Below are 13,779 nucleotides of genomic sequence, written 5' to 3' on the forward strand. Positions count from 1 at the left end.
CTTATTCGGAGATATTTCGAACACCTTTAACATAGTTACTTTTTCAAAACACTTCAACAGAGCGAAACCAAAGGGCGGCACGGTAGCACAGTGGTTACCACTGTTGCTTCACAGCTCCAGGGTCCCAGTTTCGATTCCCGGCTTGGGTCACTGTCTGTGCGGAGTCTGCACGTTCTCCCCGTGTCTGCGTGGGTTTCCTTCGGGTGCTCCGGTTTCCTCCCACAGTCCAAAGATGTGCAGGTTAGGTGGATTTACCATGCTAAATTGTCCTTCGAGTCCAAAAAATGTTCGGTGAGGTAACTGGGTTAAAGGGATAGGCTGAAGGGTGCTCTTTCCAAGGGCCGATGCAAACTCGATGGGCCGAATGGCCTCCTTCTGCACTGTAAATTCTTTGATTCCATTTCACGTTTTTCACTCAGTTCCCCGGGCTTTACTTTCCCCTTTCGCTCCCAAGGTTCAGATTCCGATTTTATAACTGATTTCCCAACTGAGAATGCCAGGAGATAGGGATGTGGCAGAGAAAACTGAGAATGCCAGGAGATAGGGATGTAGCAGAGAAGCAGATTCTAATTGTTTTGTCTCTGCAGGATGGTGCAGTCGGACGCTTCCCGCTTTCATCGCTGTCCTGGCGGTTCTGGTTCTCTTGTTGATTCTACTTCCCATTTGGATTTGTAAAGGCGGCAGATCAGGTGAGGAATCCTGTTCATGAGGGACATTGCCATGATTGCGTATCAAATGTCATTCCATTCTCCTGATTTTATTTTGCTAATTATAGTTTCTTCTTTCAGGAAAATGGGGCAACAAACGCCAAAATGAAAAGTAAGTGGCTGAGACATTTTCAAACTACATCACGGACACTCCCTTTGTGTTTAGCATTGTTTGAAGTCCAGTTCAAAACCAACTCTGACTTCAATGTTTCATGTTGACATTCTGTTCGATATTTGAAGATGAATCGAAAACTGCTGTACAATTAATTATTTGCTCAGCTACTTCTGGGACCTGGGTCAGGATTTGGATGGCCGAACACTTCATTAATACTCCTTGTCCTTGTTCAGTTTCAGTTTGAGCGAGACAACACAAAGACAGGGGCGGAAAGAGCGGCAAACGGGTAAGTTCCATTGGAACATTGGTACAGATTAAATATCAAATGGCAGGTGTTGCTCTTATTAGCCTTATTTTTATTCGCTCTAATTCTGTCACCTTTGCTCACGAGTCGCCATGTATCTTTCTGATACCGCCACATAGTTCAAGTTCAAGTTATGATTAATAATGCAGCACACCGCTTAGTAAGAATTAAATCAACGCTCATTTATTATATACAGCAATTAATACTTATACAATAATGCTATTTCTAGACTAATACCTACGACGAACAGGCCAATACTTAACTTTATGAATGGCCCACCAGGTCAGGGAAACGAATGGTCTTTCGAATTGGTCCTGAGCCCACAGGATTCAAAGGCTGATAAAGTTCGATGGTTAGGAGTGTCTATCGGGTAGCGATCGCTGGAGTCAAACTTACAGTTTCTTTGTCGAAGGTTCTTGCGAAGGTTGCGAGTAGGAAGAGAAGGGTCGATCTGAACTTGGCCCCTTACTCTTATAGTTAGCTAGGGTCTTCCCGCCTCTCGGGGCGGACTTTGACCATGGTTCCAAGTGAATGTACTTGGTCCCAATCACTCGGTTCGATATGCTCCAATAATGGGGCATTCCTTGATCGGGGGGTGGTTGCCCACCTTTCTTTGTTTTAGCCTCTCTTGGTGCCGAGAGGTCTGGAGTAGTTTTACAATGCTAATGTATAACAATTGTTCCCGTGGATGGCTGTTCACTATGCAGATGGCTGGATTGTTGTGATGTTAATGGCTGCATGATTTGATCAGTCTGGCTTCCCCCAGAGGCGAATACACTGTTTTACCTGCAGCCTTCCGTTTGAGTCCTGTTGACTGATTTTCCCATCAGCCTCTGCCGTTCGCCATTTTGTGTCGGGGTTTGATCAATTTAATCGCAAAGCAGCCATTTTACGTGGCTACACAGGAATTCACCGATTGATAAGTGGACTTACCGCCATCAAAATATTCTTCAATCATCTCATTCCTATTGGTGCCAGAAAACGGCCAATTGTGGATTATTAAATCTGCCGCTAATATACCAGATGGGCAATGGATACGAGACAGGGCTTGTCCAGCCATTGGCAAATTGGACTCCATTGACGTTTTATCTGACAAGTGATGCATTGAGGGGCCGTTGATCGATTGGGGGAACACAGGCTTGTGTGTGAAGCTTTTGGATTGACTCGCATTGACAATTAGGGCCAATTGCGTTAAGGCCATTGGCGCATTGATTCGTTATTGTCTTCGTCTATCTCCAGCTGAATATCTATTCGCCGGAAGAACATAATATTTAAATTCATATTGTATTCTTTAATACCTAGGCGAACTCCGCCAAACACAGACACAGAGATTACATGACGGTGCGTTACGGGTAAGTGCAATTAATATGCTGTCAAGCTGCCCAGATAATTGCTGATTTTTGGAATAATGTGCAGCCCAGCCCACGCTAGATATTTCACGTGGTTGGCAGAACACATTCTAGAACACATTCATTTGTTTCAAATCACACTCGTCGCTTTAACTAAAATTAGAACATATTCCTCTGCGGGGGCAGGAGTGGAGGAGCGAGGGTGTTGTGTTGGGACTGGGGAGCAGGAAGCTCTCGGTGTCCAGTGTTGACATCAATTCCCTCAACAAACATCCAAATAAAATAAATTCGCTGCGCCGTTATTAAATGTATGTTCTTGGAACACTATTGATTCCGAATAGGCTGCAGAATACCTTCATTGAAAGCTTTGATGAGTATTTTGAAAAGTTGCTGTAAAACGAGCAGGGTCTTGCATAGCCGTGAAAGGCGCAAAATAAGATCAGTGTGGGTTGTGCGACCTGATTTGGAGGTTGAGGCAGAAACATTTCATAAGGCACCTGGATCTTCACTTAAAGTGTTGGAATGTTTAAAACAACGGGTCGGGAGATGGGCAGTGTGATAAGAATGGCCAGCGTGCTTTATGTTTCAAGTTATTTTGTTTAGGCACTGACAGCATGGTCTAAATGGCCTGTTGATGTGCCCCCACCCCCTTCTCTGCGATTCTTCGGTGTCAGTCTCTTTATTATGTCTGTGTTTCTGTCTGGATCTGGATGTATCTGCCGGACCCTATAGATAGCACACGGGAAACATGATCATCAGATTCGCTCTTTAACAATAAATATATCGAATCAAAGTATCAGTGACATCGCCCCAGTTGTCTGGTTATACATTGACGATGTCTGCTTTAATTTGCTTTCCAATTTCACGACTCTATCGCATATCATTTGTGCAGACAATTATTGCAGATACACATTAAGCTGCACCCTCGCAGATAGATATAGAGGGCACTGGAAGAAGATTCAACAGTTGTTTTCAAAAGGGAAGCTGTGACATGTTTGAAGGGAGGAGAATTGTTCAAGATATGGGGAATGTTAAAGTGAGGATTGCACATAATGACTAGCACTTTCAAGGAGCCAGTACGGATTGAATGGACAGAATGGTATCCTTCTTAGTTGTCTCGTTCTGTCACTTCATTAAAGTCGATTTCATTTCGGAATAATTTGACATCTATGTTATCTATTTTTGAATGTCAATGCTTCATATATTTCCCAGTCTCAGGGCGGACCTCTCTATGCCTCCCTGGACTTGGCCGCTTTGGAAAAGAGATCAAAAAAGAAGGCAGGTCGCAAATGAGAACCTGGACGATTTTTCCTTAATGAATCCTGGAGGAGACAGGATATGCCGAACAACCCGAAACTAAATGGAACTAAACATAGAGCCAAGGAGACTTCTATAAAGCAGCTAAACTCTCCCCGTGCATTGGGCCAAACACTGACTCCTTTGTTCAGTGTAGAGGATAACGTGTTGAGAATCATTTGTGATAATCCGCTGTAACCATGTCGCGAAGGTATGGCAGAATTGTAGAGCAGTCTAGTCACAGTGAGAACTCTCTGATGATTGGATAGTTCCAGCTACATTTCATTTCAAATGTCGATATGTAAATATAAACAAATTGATCGACCATTAAACGATGTTGCAATACGACCAATAATTGACAAATAATTGAATGTCATCTGCGATTTCTGTTGAGCTGAAAATATCAGTTCAGGATTCAGATGCGTTTCACGGGCTGAGATGTGAATTGGGGAAAGTGATCAAAGTAACAATAGCCCCAGATGACCACAGGCTGCTTTCCCCTTAGAGTGGGAGCTGACTGGTGGTGAGTTAACATAAGGATCGCCACACCTCATGCGAGCGGCAATGGGCCAGGAGCCGGGGCCTTCATGAACAGCCTCAGCCAGTACGGGAGTTTATCTTCGTGAACAAACTGTTGAGCCAGATGGTGCAAACAGGCCTTTAACAGTCAGAGACAGATGTGGAGAGTGATGTATGAAATATCCCATGATTCCATCTTTCCTTTACCCAGGAAGTATTGATTGAAACCAACATGTCAGAGGTGGAAAATGCGTAGAGTATGTTTAGAAAGAAGGGATGCATTTGAAACTATGCTCTCGACAAGTGGTAGATTTCCTCGTTATGTCAGGACGAGTTCTGAACTAATTGTTAGGAATTCAGTCCATCATCTTAGCCCGATATTCAGATTCCATCTCGATGGACTTTTGTGTTGTTCTGTCTGGATATTCCAATTTATATCTCCATTCTGATTACTCCTGATGGGCAGATACTTTGTTACACTGAGTCACAACAAAGATATCTCCCGATATAAAGAAACTCTTTCGATATCAATCTCCCAGAAATTTCCCAACCAATATCTTGGTGATTGAAATTAACGCATAACAGCATTCTAATTGTTAATGTGAATTTAGATAGTGCGGCAGGATTAGAGGGAACGAATGGCCAGTTGCTTGCTGGAAATGGCCTTGCGATATTGCGAATGATGTAGAGGAATAATAATAATAGCGTTTAATTTCCCATGCAAAAGTGTACAATTGTATTTTGTTTCACATCAAATATAGCAGTAAATACAGTTCAAAAGAGTAAACATTGCTTGTATGCCACCATTCATACTTTTGCGAATATATGTCATGCATCCATACCACACACGCAGAACACATTTCACTAAATATATATGAAAAACAGCAAGTTAAGTTATAATTATGTTATTGAGTGCGCATGGTACAGGGATCAAAATATCCCTTGAGCCGATTGTTCCACGCCACAGGTATTATAAAGCATCGGCTCAAAGAGTGAGACGGACTACCGGTGATGGTCTGAACTTTCCTCTGAGCTACTTTGTGAAACAAATTTTTGAGCTGCGTCTGCTGTCTACCAACGGTTTTTCCTGAAGTGTTTTCAATTCTCGCGAGCTTACCTTTGCTGCTCACACTGAGGTAACCATACCAACTGCCATGTTGACCGTTAAAATGCTGTCTACCAGACCGTTGTATACCTTCTCTGAAGCATTATGATTCATTTCAAACACTTTTAGTTTCTAATTAAAAGCAAACACTGGCGGTGTTCTCTGTGAAGCTTAGCTTCTGGTCTATATATGTTCCGGACACTTGAAACACACTTCAAACTCTGCCGGTTGATCATTAAGATACACAGCGTCACACGTATGTAGGCCATGAATATACAAAAGTAGTGCTTCTACAAATCTGAAGAGAATTCAATTGGCGCGATTTCTGAAGAATAGTCACACATTCAAAGTAGAATCGAGGGAGAAAGTGGTAAATGGAAATTGGTGTTCAATTTCATCATTGGAAAGTCAAAATAACTTCTTAGAGTCATAGAAAAGTCACGGTACAGAAGGAGGCCATTTGGCCACATTATCCATGCCAGCCCGAGGACACTCAGATTCCATTCGTCATCCCACTATCTCCCGCCAGTCACATGTATTCTAAATACAGAGAGGGTTGACAATTCATTAACATAAAGATAGCTGTAGGAGATATCTTGGTCAGATAATTATACGTGGACATGGACTCTTAATTATAAAGCGATGACACAAAAGTAGTTTAATAAACGAGTGGTGTGTCCCTCCGTATTCCGCCCTGTAAACATTCCAGTGGATAGCAAAGGAATTGGATTCCAAACTCCTCACCAAGCACAGGAACAATCCTGGCAATTTAGCCTTTGCTGTAATAATGTGGGAGGTGATTAGGCAGCTGCTTGGGATGGGAAATTTCAGTTCGGTCACAAATGTACCTAAACTCCTGATTATTTAAGATTGAATCTCAAGTTTTCGCCGTGCAGAGTAAATTGGAGCCATTTCCACCTACCAAGGAGATCCCTCAGAGCTGCTTCCTTTCATAAATAAATGACAGAATCACTGTCATGGACACCCGCAATGATCAGAGAGCAGAGAGTCGATGTGTCCATACAAAGCCGTGTATTTTGTCATTAGATTAATCCCGGTGCTGCCGTTCATTCAAGCAGATCGGAGATGCTGCCAAACAAGCCTTGTGATTGTGCACCTTTTAGGTAGTTCACTCAGAGAGTCTGAATTACCGGAGTCTGGGAAAAAAACTACCAGAGATACAATAACTGTGAGAGACAAAATCATTCACCAGTATTTATGTTGTAGCAGGGAAAGAGACAATATTCCCAATGAAGGATAGGGTGCAAGAGTAAACTACAAAATAGCCCATTCCCTCATCAATGAATCCAATTTGAATCAAATGCCAAGAGCAACAATTGAATCAATACCAGGACAAAGAGGGCAAGTTACACACTTCAGGACTAATGGAAAATATAGTCACGAGACCAGACTCGGATTTAAACAGCTTCAGCCTAAAAGCCTCATTTGAATACTATTTATAATAGTGCATGTTGCAATGTGGGGAAAGCTGCTCCCAAGTTTCGACAGAGCAAGAGCTCAAAATCAACAGTGTGTCAATGGCCAAGGTCATGTTTTTTTAATTTGTCTGTGTTCAGGTCCAACGAGGGTCTGAACACAGACACACACCGTTCTTCTTCTCAGAGGGAACATTGGTTCTATACAGGCCAGAAGGGCAGGCAAGACAATTCGATTTAATATCTCATACCAATATTATGGAATAATGGTAAGGGAGTGATTTCCTACACGGACGATATCAATTGCCCATCCCCTGCAATTGGACAATTCTGAATGAGGAATGAAGAGGTCTGATGCGGGAAAGAGTTGCTGCAGCGCACTGCATATTCCCTACCTGCATTAGACCTTACAAAATGCATTATCTCACATTTGTCCGGATTAAACTCCATCTGCCATCTCTCCGTCCAAGTCTCCAAACGATACTATTCCTGCTGTATCCTCTGACAGTGCTACACTCTGCCTTCTATGACCTAGCCAGTTCTGTATCCATCTTGCCATCTCACCCCTGGTCTCGTGTGACTTCACCTTTTGTACCTGTCTGCCATGAGGGACCTTGTCAAAGGCATTACTGAAGTCCATATAGACAACAGCTACTGCCCTACCTGCATCAATCATCTTTGTGACCTCCTCGAAAAGCTCCAACAAGTTAGTGAGACACGACCTCCCCTTCAGAAAACGGTGCTGCCTCTCGCTAATACGTCCATTTGCTTCCAAATGGGAGTAGATCATGTCTCGAAGAATTCTCTGCGGTAATTTCCCTACCACTGATGTAAAGCTCATCGGCGTGTAGTGCCCTGGATTATCCTTCCTGCCCTTCTTTAAGAAAGGAACAACATTGTCTATTCTCCAGTCCTCCGTGATATGACCTGAAGACAGTGAAAATCCAAAGATTTCTGTCAAGGCCACAGCCATTTCCCCTCTAGCCTCCTTCAGGATTCTGGGGTAGGTCCCATCAGGCCCTGGGGACTCATAACAAAGAACAAAGAAAAGTACAGCACAGGAACAGGCCTGTCGGCCCTCCAAGCCTGTGCCGACCATGCTGCCCGTCGAAACTAAAATCTTCTGCACTTCTGGGTCCGTATTCCCATCCTATTAATGTATTTGTCAAGATGTCCCCTAAACGTCACTGTTGTCTCTGCTTCCACCACCTCCTCCGGCAGAGAGGTCCAGGCACCCACAACACTCCGTGTAAACAACGTGCCTCGTGCATCTTCTCTTACCCTTCTTCCTCGCACATTAAACCTTTGCCCCCACTAGCAATTGACCCCTCCACCCTGGGAAAAAGCCTGACTCTGCATTCTCTCTTTGCCCCTCATAATTTTGTAGATCTCAATCAGGTCGCCCCTCAACCTCCGTCATTCCAGTGGGAACAAACCGAGTTTATTCAACCTCTCCTCACAGATAATGCCCTCCATACCAGGCTACACCCTGGTAAATCTCTTCTGCACCCTCTCTAAAGCCTCCCCATCCTTCTGGTAGGGTGGCGACCAAAATTGAACACGGCACTCCCAAGTGTGGCCTAACTAAGGTTTTTTACAGCTGCAGCATGACTTGCCAATTTTTATGCTCAATGCTTCGGCCAATGAAGGCAAGCATGTCGGATGCCTTCTTGACTACCTTATCCATCTGTGTTACCCCTTTCAATGACCTGTGGACCTGCACACCTAGATCTCTCTGACGGCCAATACACTTGAGCTTTCTACCATTCACCGTATATTCCCTACCTGCATTAGACCTTCCAAAATGCATTACCTCACATTTGTCCGGATTAAACTCCATCTGCCATCTCTCCGCCCAAGTCTCCAAACGATCTAAATCCTGCTGTATGCTCTGACACTCCTCATCACAATCCGCAATACCACCAACATTTGTGTCGTCTGCAAATTTACTAATCAGACCAGTTACATTTGTCGCCTCAGCCAATTTGTGATCGTTTGTACTGCCTGATAGGACAGTAAGAAGTCTTACAACACCAGGTTAAAGTCCAACAGGTTAGTTTCAAACATTAGCTTTCGGAGCACTGCTCCTTCCTCAGGCGAATGCACAGGAAAGCCAATCAGGAGCACCATCCTCTGACTCACAGAGGCTGAGCCAAACACGGATATTACGGACTGAACGTTCTATCAATCAGAGATTCGACTTTCGGACTGACAGCTGCTGTGGTCAATCAGATAATCTGATTAAAGATTGACAGCTGTCGCAGCTAATCAGAAAGTCCGCCTGCAGGTCGACAGCCCCTCAGCCAATAATAAACGCCTCATCTGCCGCAGCCAATCAGAGGTGCCCCTTTTAGACTGCTAGCTTCTCCAACCAACCAGAGACTCCGCTTGAAGCCCGCGAGCTGTTGCAGCCAATCAGGGGGCGCGCAGTTCTCGCTCACTCTCTTTAATGTGTCTCGATCTCTCATATTATCTTCAACTCTCTTTATGTTCTCTGAACCTCTCTTTAAATTCTCTCTAACACTGTTTAGGTACTTTGATTTAATTTGATTTATTATTGTCACAATACAGTGAAAAGTATTGTTTCTTGCATGCTGTACAAACAATGCATACCGTACATAGGGAAGGAAAGAGAGACAGCAGAATATAATGTTGCAGTTACAGCAAGGTGCAGAGAAAAGATCAACTTAATCTCTTTCTCACTCTTTAAATTCTATTTAACTCTCTTTAAATTCTCTTTCACGCTCTTTAAAGTCTCGCTCACTCTCTTTGAAATCTTTAGAATTCTTTCGATTATCTATAACTTCTCTCTGTCTAAACTCTCTTTTTCTGACTATCTTTCTAGCCCTCTTTCTCTCTCATTTAACCCTCTCCCTCTCTCACTCTTTCTGACACTCTCTCTATTTCTAACCCTAGCTCTCAGCTCTCTCTTTTAACCTTCTCTCTCTTTCTAACCTGTCTCTCTCTTTAACCTCTCTCCCTCTTTATAACCTCTCTGTCTTTCTAACCTCCCTAATTTCTCCATCTTTCTCACCACCCTCTCTCTCTGTCTTTGTCAACTTTCTCTCTGACCTCACTCTCTCTGTCTTTCCAACCAATATCTCTCTCCCTTCCTCTCGTTCTCTCTCTTTGCACAGTGGGATAAACAGCTGGCTTGTAAAGCCGAACAAGGCAGCATACCGGTTCAGTTCCCGTACCAGCATCCCCGAAGAGGCGCTGGAATGTGGCGACTCGGGGCTTTTTACAATAACTTCATTGAAGCCTACTTGCAACAATAAGCGAATATTATTATTTATCGCTCTCTCGCACACTCTCTCAATCTGTCTTTCTACCCCTAACCTCTCTCGCTCTGCCTTTCTAACCCTCTCTGTAACTTTCCAACCTCTTTCTCTCTGCCTTTTTAAGCTCTCTCTCTGGTTTTCTAGCCTCTCTCTCTGGCTAACCTCTGTCCCTCTGCCTTTTCTTTTTACATTTAGAGTACCCATTTCATTTTTTCCAATTAAGGGGTAATTTAGCGTGGCCAATCCACCTGGCCAGCACATCTGAGGGTCGAGGGGGCGAAACCCACGCATATACAGGAAGAATGTGCAAACTGCACACGGACAGTGTACCAGTGCCGCGGTCGAACCTGGGTCCTCGGCGCCGTGAGGCAACAGGGCTAACCCACTGCACCACCGTGCTGCCCCTCTCTCTGTCTTGCTAACTTCTCTCTATGTCTAACCGCTCTCTTTCTGCCCTTCTAACCCCCCCCCCCCCTCTTTCGCTGTCTTTGTAACTTCTCTCTCTGTCTTTCCAAGCCCGTCCCCAACTCCTCATCCTTCTCTCTCTATGTTACAGGGCCCCATATCGGCTCCCCGCTTGGTTCACTGTGTGTGCAGAGTCTGTACGTTCTCCCTTTGTCTGCGAGGCAGGGGGTTGGGAACCGATGCTGGAAGTCGGAGGAAAGTAAAACGGGGCCAGAAGCAAAAAGCAATAAGAGGGGAAATTGTAAGGTAGAGAAGCCATAGTCAATGATCACAAAGGGCCACAGTACAGTATGCAGTGACTGAGGAGAGTGTGAAAAGGGAGGTGGCCAATGCAGGATTGAGGGTGCTGTACCTAAATGCGCGCAGCATACAGAACAAGGTAAATGAGCTTGTTGCGCACATTGAAATTGGCCGGTCCGACGTTTTGGCCAACACAGAGACGTGGCTGCAAGGAGATGAGGGCTCGGATCTAAATATCCAAGGATATATGTCCTGTCAAAAGGATAGACAGATGGGAAAGGGGGGCGGGATTACATTGTTAGTAAGGAATGAAGTTAAATCTATAGCAAGGAGCGATATAGGAAAAAGGCATTGAATCTCTGTGGGTAGTGTTGACGAATCGCAAAGGTAACAATAACCTGATGGGAATTATGTACAGGCCCCCGAGCAGTAGTCAGGATGTGGGGCAGCAAATAAATCAGGAGATACAAAAGGCAATATTACCATAATCATGGGGGACTTCACTATCCAGGTGTACTGGGAAAATCAGGTTGGTAGTGGATCCGAAGGAAAGGATTTGTCGACGACCAGTTTCCAGCTCCATGGCGAACCCTGTCAGTGACCCCCCTCAAGGCGAACTTAATTTTCTCCAAACAGAGAAAGCTAGCCATGTCCGATAGCCAGTTCTCCGACTTCGGGGGCTTTGTGTCCCTCCAATTTAGTAGTATCCGTCTACGGGCTACCAGGGAAGCAAAGGCCAGAACGTCCTCCTCTTTCTCCTCCTGGTTTCTCGGGGCTTCTGATACCCCGGAAATCACCACCTCGGGACTCAGTGCCACCCTTGTTTTTAATACCTTGGACATGAAACCAGAAAACCCATGCCAAAATCCCCTAATCTTCGGACATGCCCAGAACATATGGACATTGTTCGTTGCTCCTCCCGCACACTTTGCACAGCTGTCTTCCACCCCAAATAATCTACTCATCTGGGCCACTGTCATGTGCGCCCGATGAACAACATTGTATTGTATCAGGCTGTGCCTAGCACATGTTGCGGACGCTTTGACACGACGTCCGCCCATAGACCATCCTCTAACTCCCTTCCCAGCTCCTCCTGCCACTTACGCTTCAGCTCCTTGGTCTACATCTCCTCTGACCCCAGAAGATACTTGTAAATGTTAGAGGCGCTCCCGTATCCTACCCACCCTCTGGAAACTACCCTGTCCTGAATCACCCTTTACGTTAGGAGCGGGAAGGGCAGCTCCAATCACGGGGCTGGTGGAGCAGCGTGCTGGCGGTAACGGCAGAGGCGCAGTTACCAACGCCCCCAGACTGGTGCCCTTGCATGAAGCCGCCTCCATACGCTCTCATGCCGACCCCTCCCACACCATCCACTTCCTGATCATGGCTATATTCGCCGCCCACTAAAAGTTACTAAAATTTGGCAGCGCCAGCCTGATCTCCCTGACTCCGCTCAAGCATTACCTTCCTTACTCGCGGGGTCTTGCCCGCCTAAACAAAGTCAGTGATCACTTTGTTGGCCTGTTTAAAAAAGAACCACGGAATAAAGATGGGGAGACATTGAAACACGAACAGGAATCTCGGGAGGTCCGTCACCTTCACCGTCTGCACCCTCCCAGCTAATGACAACGGGAGCACATCCCATCTCGAAAATCGTCCTTCATTTTGTCTACTAGTGAGCCAGATTTAATTTATGCAGCCGGTCCCATTCCCGCGCCACTTGAATGCCTATGTACCTAAAGCTTCCCCCTAATAATCTAAATGGCAAATCCCCTAACGCCTCTCCTGCCCCCTCGCCTGACGGCAAACATCTCACTTCTCCCCATAGAACATAGAACATAGAACGATACAGCGCAGTACAGGCCCTTCGGCCCACGATGTTGCACCGAAACAAAAGCCATCTAACCTACACTATGCCATTATCATCCATATGTTTATCCAATAAACTTTTAAATGCCCTCAAAGTTGGCGAGTTCACTACTGTAGCAGGTAGGGCATTCCACGGCCTCACTACTCTTTGCGTAAAGAACCTACCTCTGACCTCTGTCCTATATCTATTACCCCTCAGTTTAAAGTTATGTCCCCTCGTGCCAGCCATTTCCATCCGCGGGAGAAGGCTCTCACTATCCACCCTATCCAACTCCCTGATCATTTTGTATGCCTCTATTAAGTCTCCTCTTTACGTTCTTCTCTCCAATGAAAACAACCTCAAGTCCATCAGCCTTTCCTCATAAGATTGTCCCTCCATAACCAGGCAACATTCTGGTGAATCTCTTCTGCACCCGCTCCAAAGCCTCCACGTCCTTCCTATAATGCGGTGACCAGAACTGTACGCAATACTCCAAATGCGGCAGTACCAGAGTTCTGTACAGCTGCAACATGACCTCCTGACTCCGGAACTCAATCCCTCTACCAATAAAGGCCAACACTCCATAGGCCTTCTTCACAACCCTATTAACCTGGGTGGCAAATTTCCGGGATCTATGCACATGGACACCTAGATCCCTCTGCTCATCCACACTTCCAAGAACTTTACCATTAGCCAACTATTCCGCATTCCTGTTATTCCTTCCATAGTGAATCACTTCACACTTCTCTACATTACACTCCATTTGCCACCTCTGCAGCTTATCTATATCCCTCTGTAACCTGCTACATCCTACCACACTATCGACAACACCGCCGACTTTAGTATCGTCTGCAAATTTACTCACCCACCCTTCTGCACCTTCCTCTAGGTCATTGATAAAAATGACAAACAGCAACGGCCCCAGAACAGATCCTTGTGGTACTCCACTTGTAACCGAACTCCATTCTAAACATTTCCCATCAACCACCACCCTCTGTCTTCTTTCAGCAAGCCAATTTTTGATCCACATCTCTAAATCACCCTCAGTCCCCAGCCTCCGTATTTTCTGCAATAGCCTACCGTGGGGAACCTTATCAAACGCTTTGCTGAAAT

At 45.2% G+C, this 13,779-nt stretch overlaps 1 long non-coding RNA gene across 1 annotated transcript; it reads left to right on the top strand.

Annotated features, from left to right (window-relative positions):
* The first annotated feature begins 585 nt into the window (after positions 1-585).
* LOC140403043 (uncharacterized) lies at positions 586-3,998 on the top strand. The gene is made up of 5 exons (XR_011938219.1): positions 586-689; positions 789-819; positions 1,056-1,108; positions 2,429-2,478; positions 3,688-3,998. It is a non-coding gene; the product is annotated as an uncharacterized lncRNA (long non-coding RNA).
* Positions 3,999-13,779: the final 9,781 nt, after the last annotated feature.

The sequence above is a fragment of the Scyliorhinus torazame genome, chromosome 26 (genome assembly GCF_047496885.1).
Source record: "Scyliorhinus torazame isolate Kashiwa2021f chromosome 26, sScyTor2.1, whole genome shotgun sequence".
Classification (NCBI taxonomy): domain Eukaryota; kingdom Metazoa; phylum Chordata; class Chondrichthyes; order Carcharhiniformes; family Scyliorhinidae; genus Scyliorhinus; species Scyliorhinus torazame.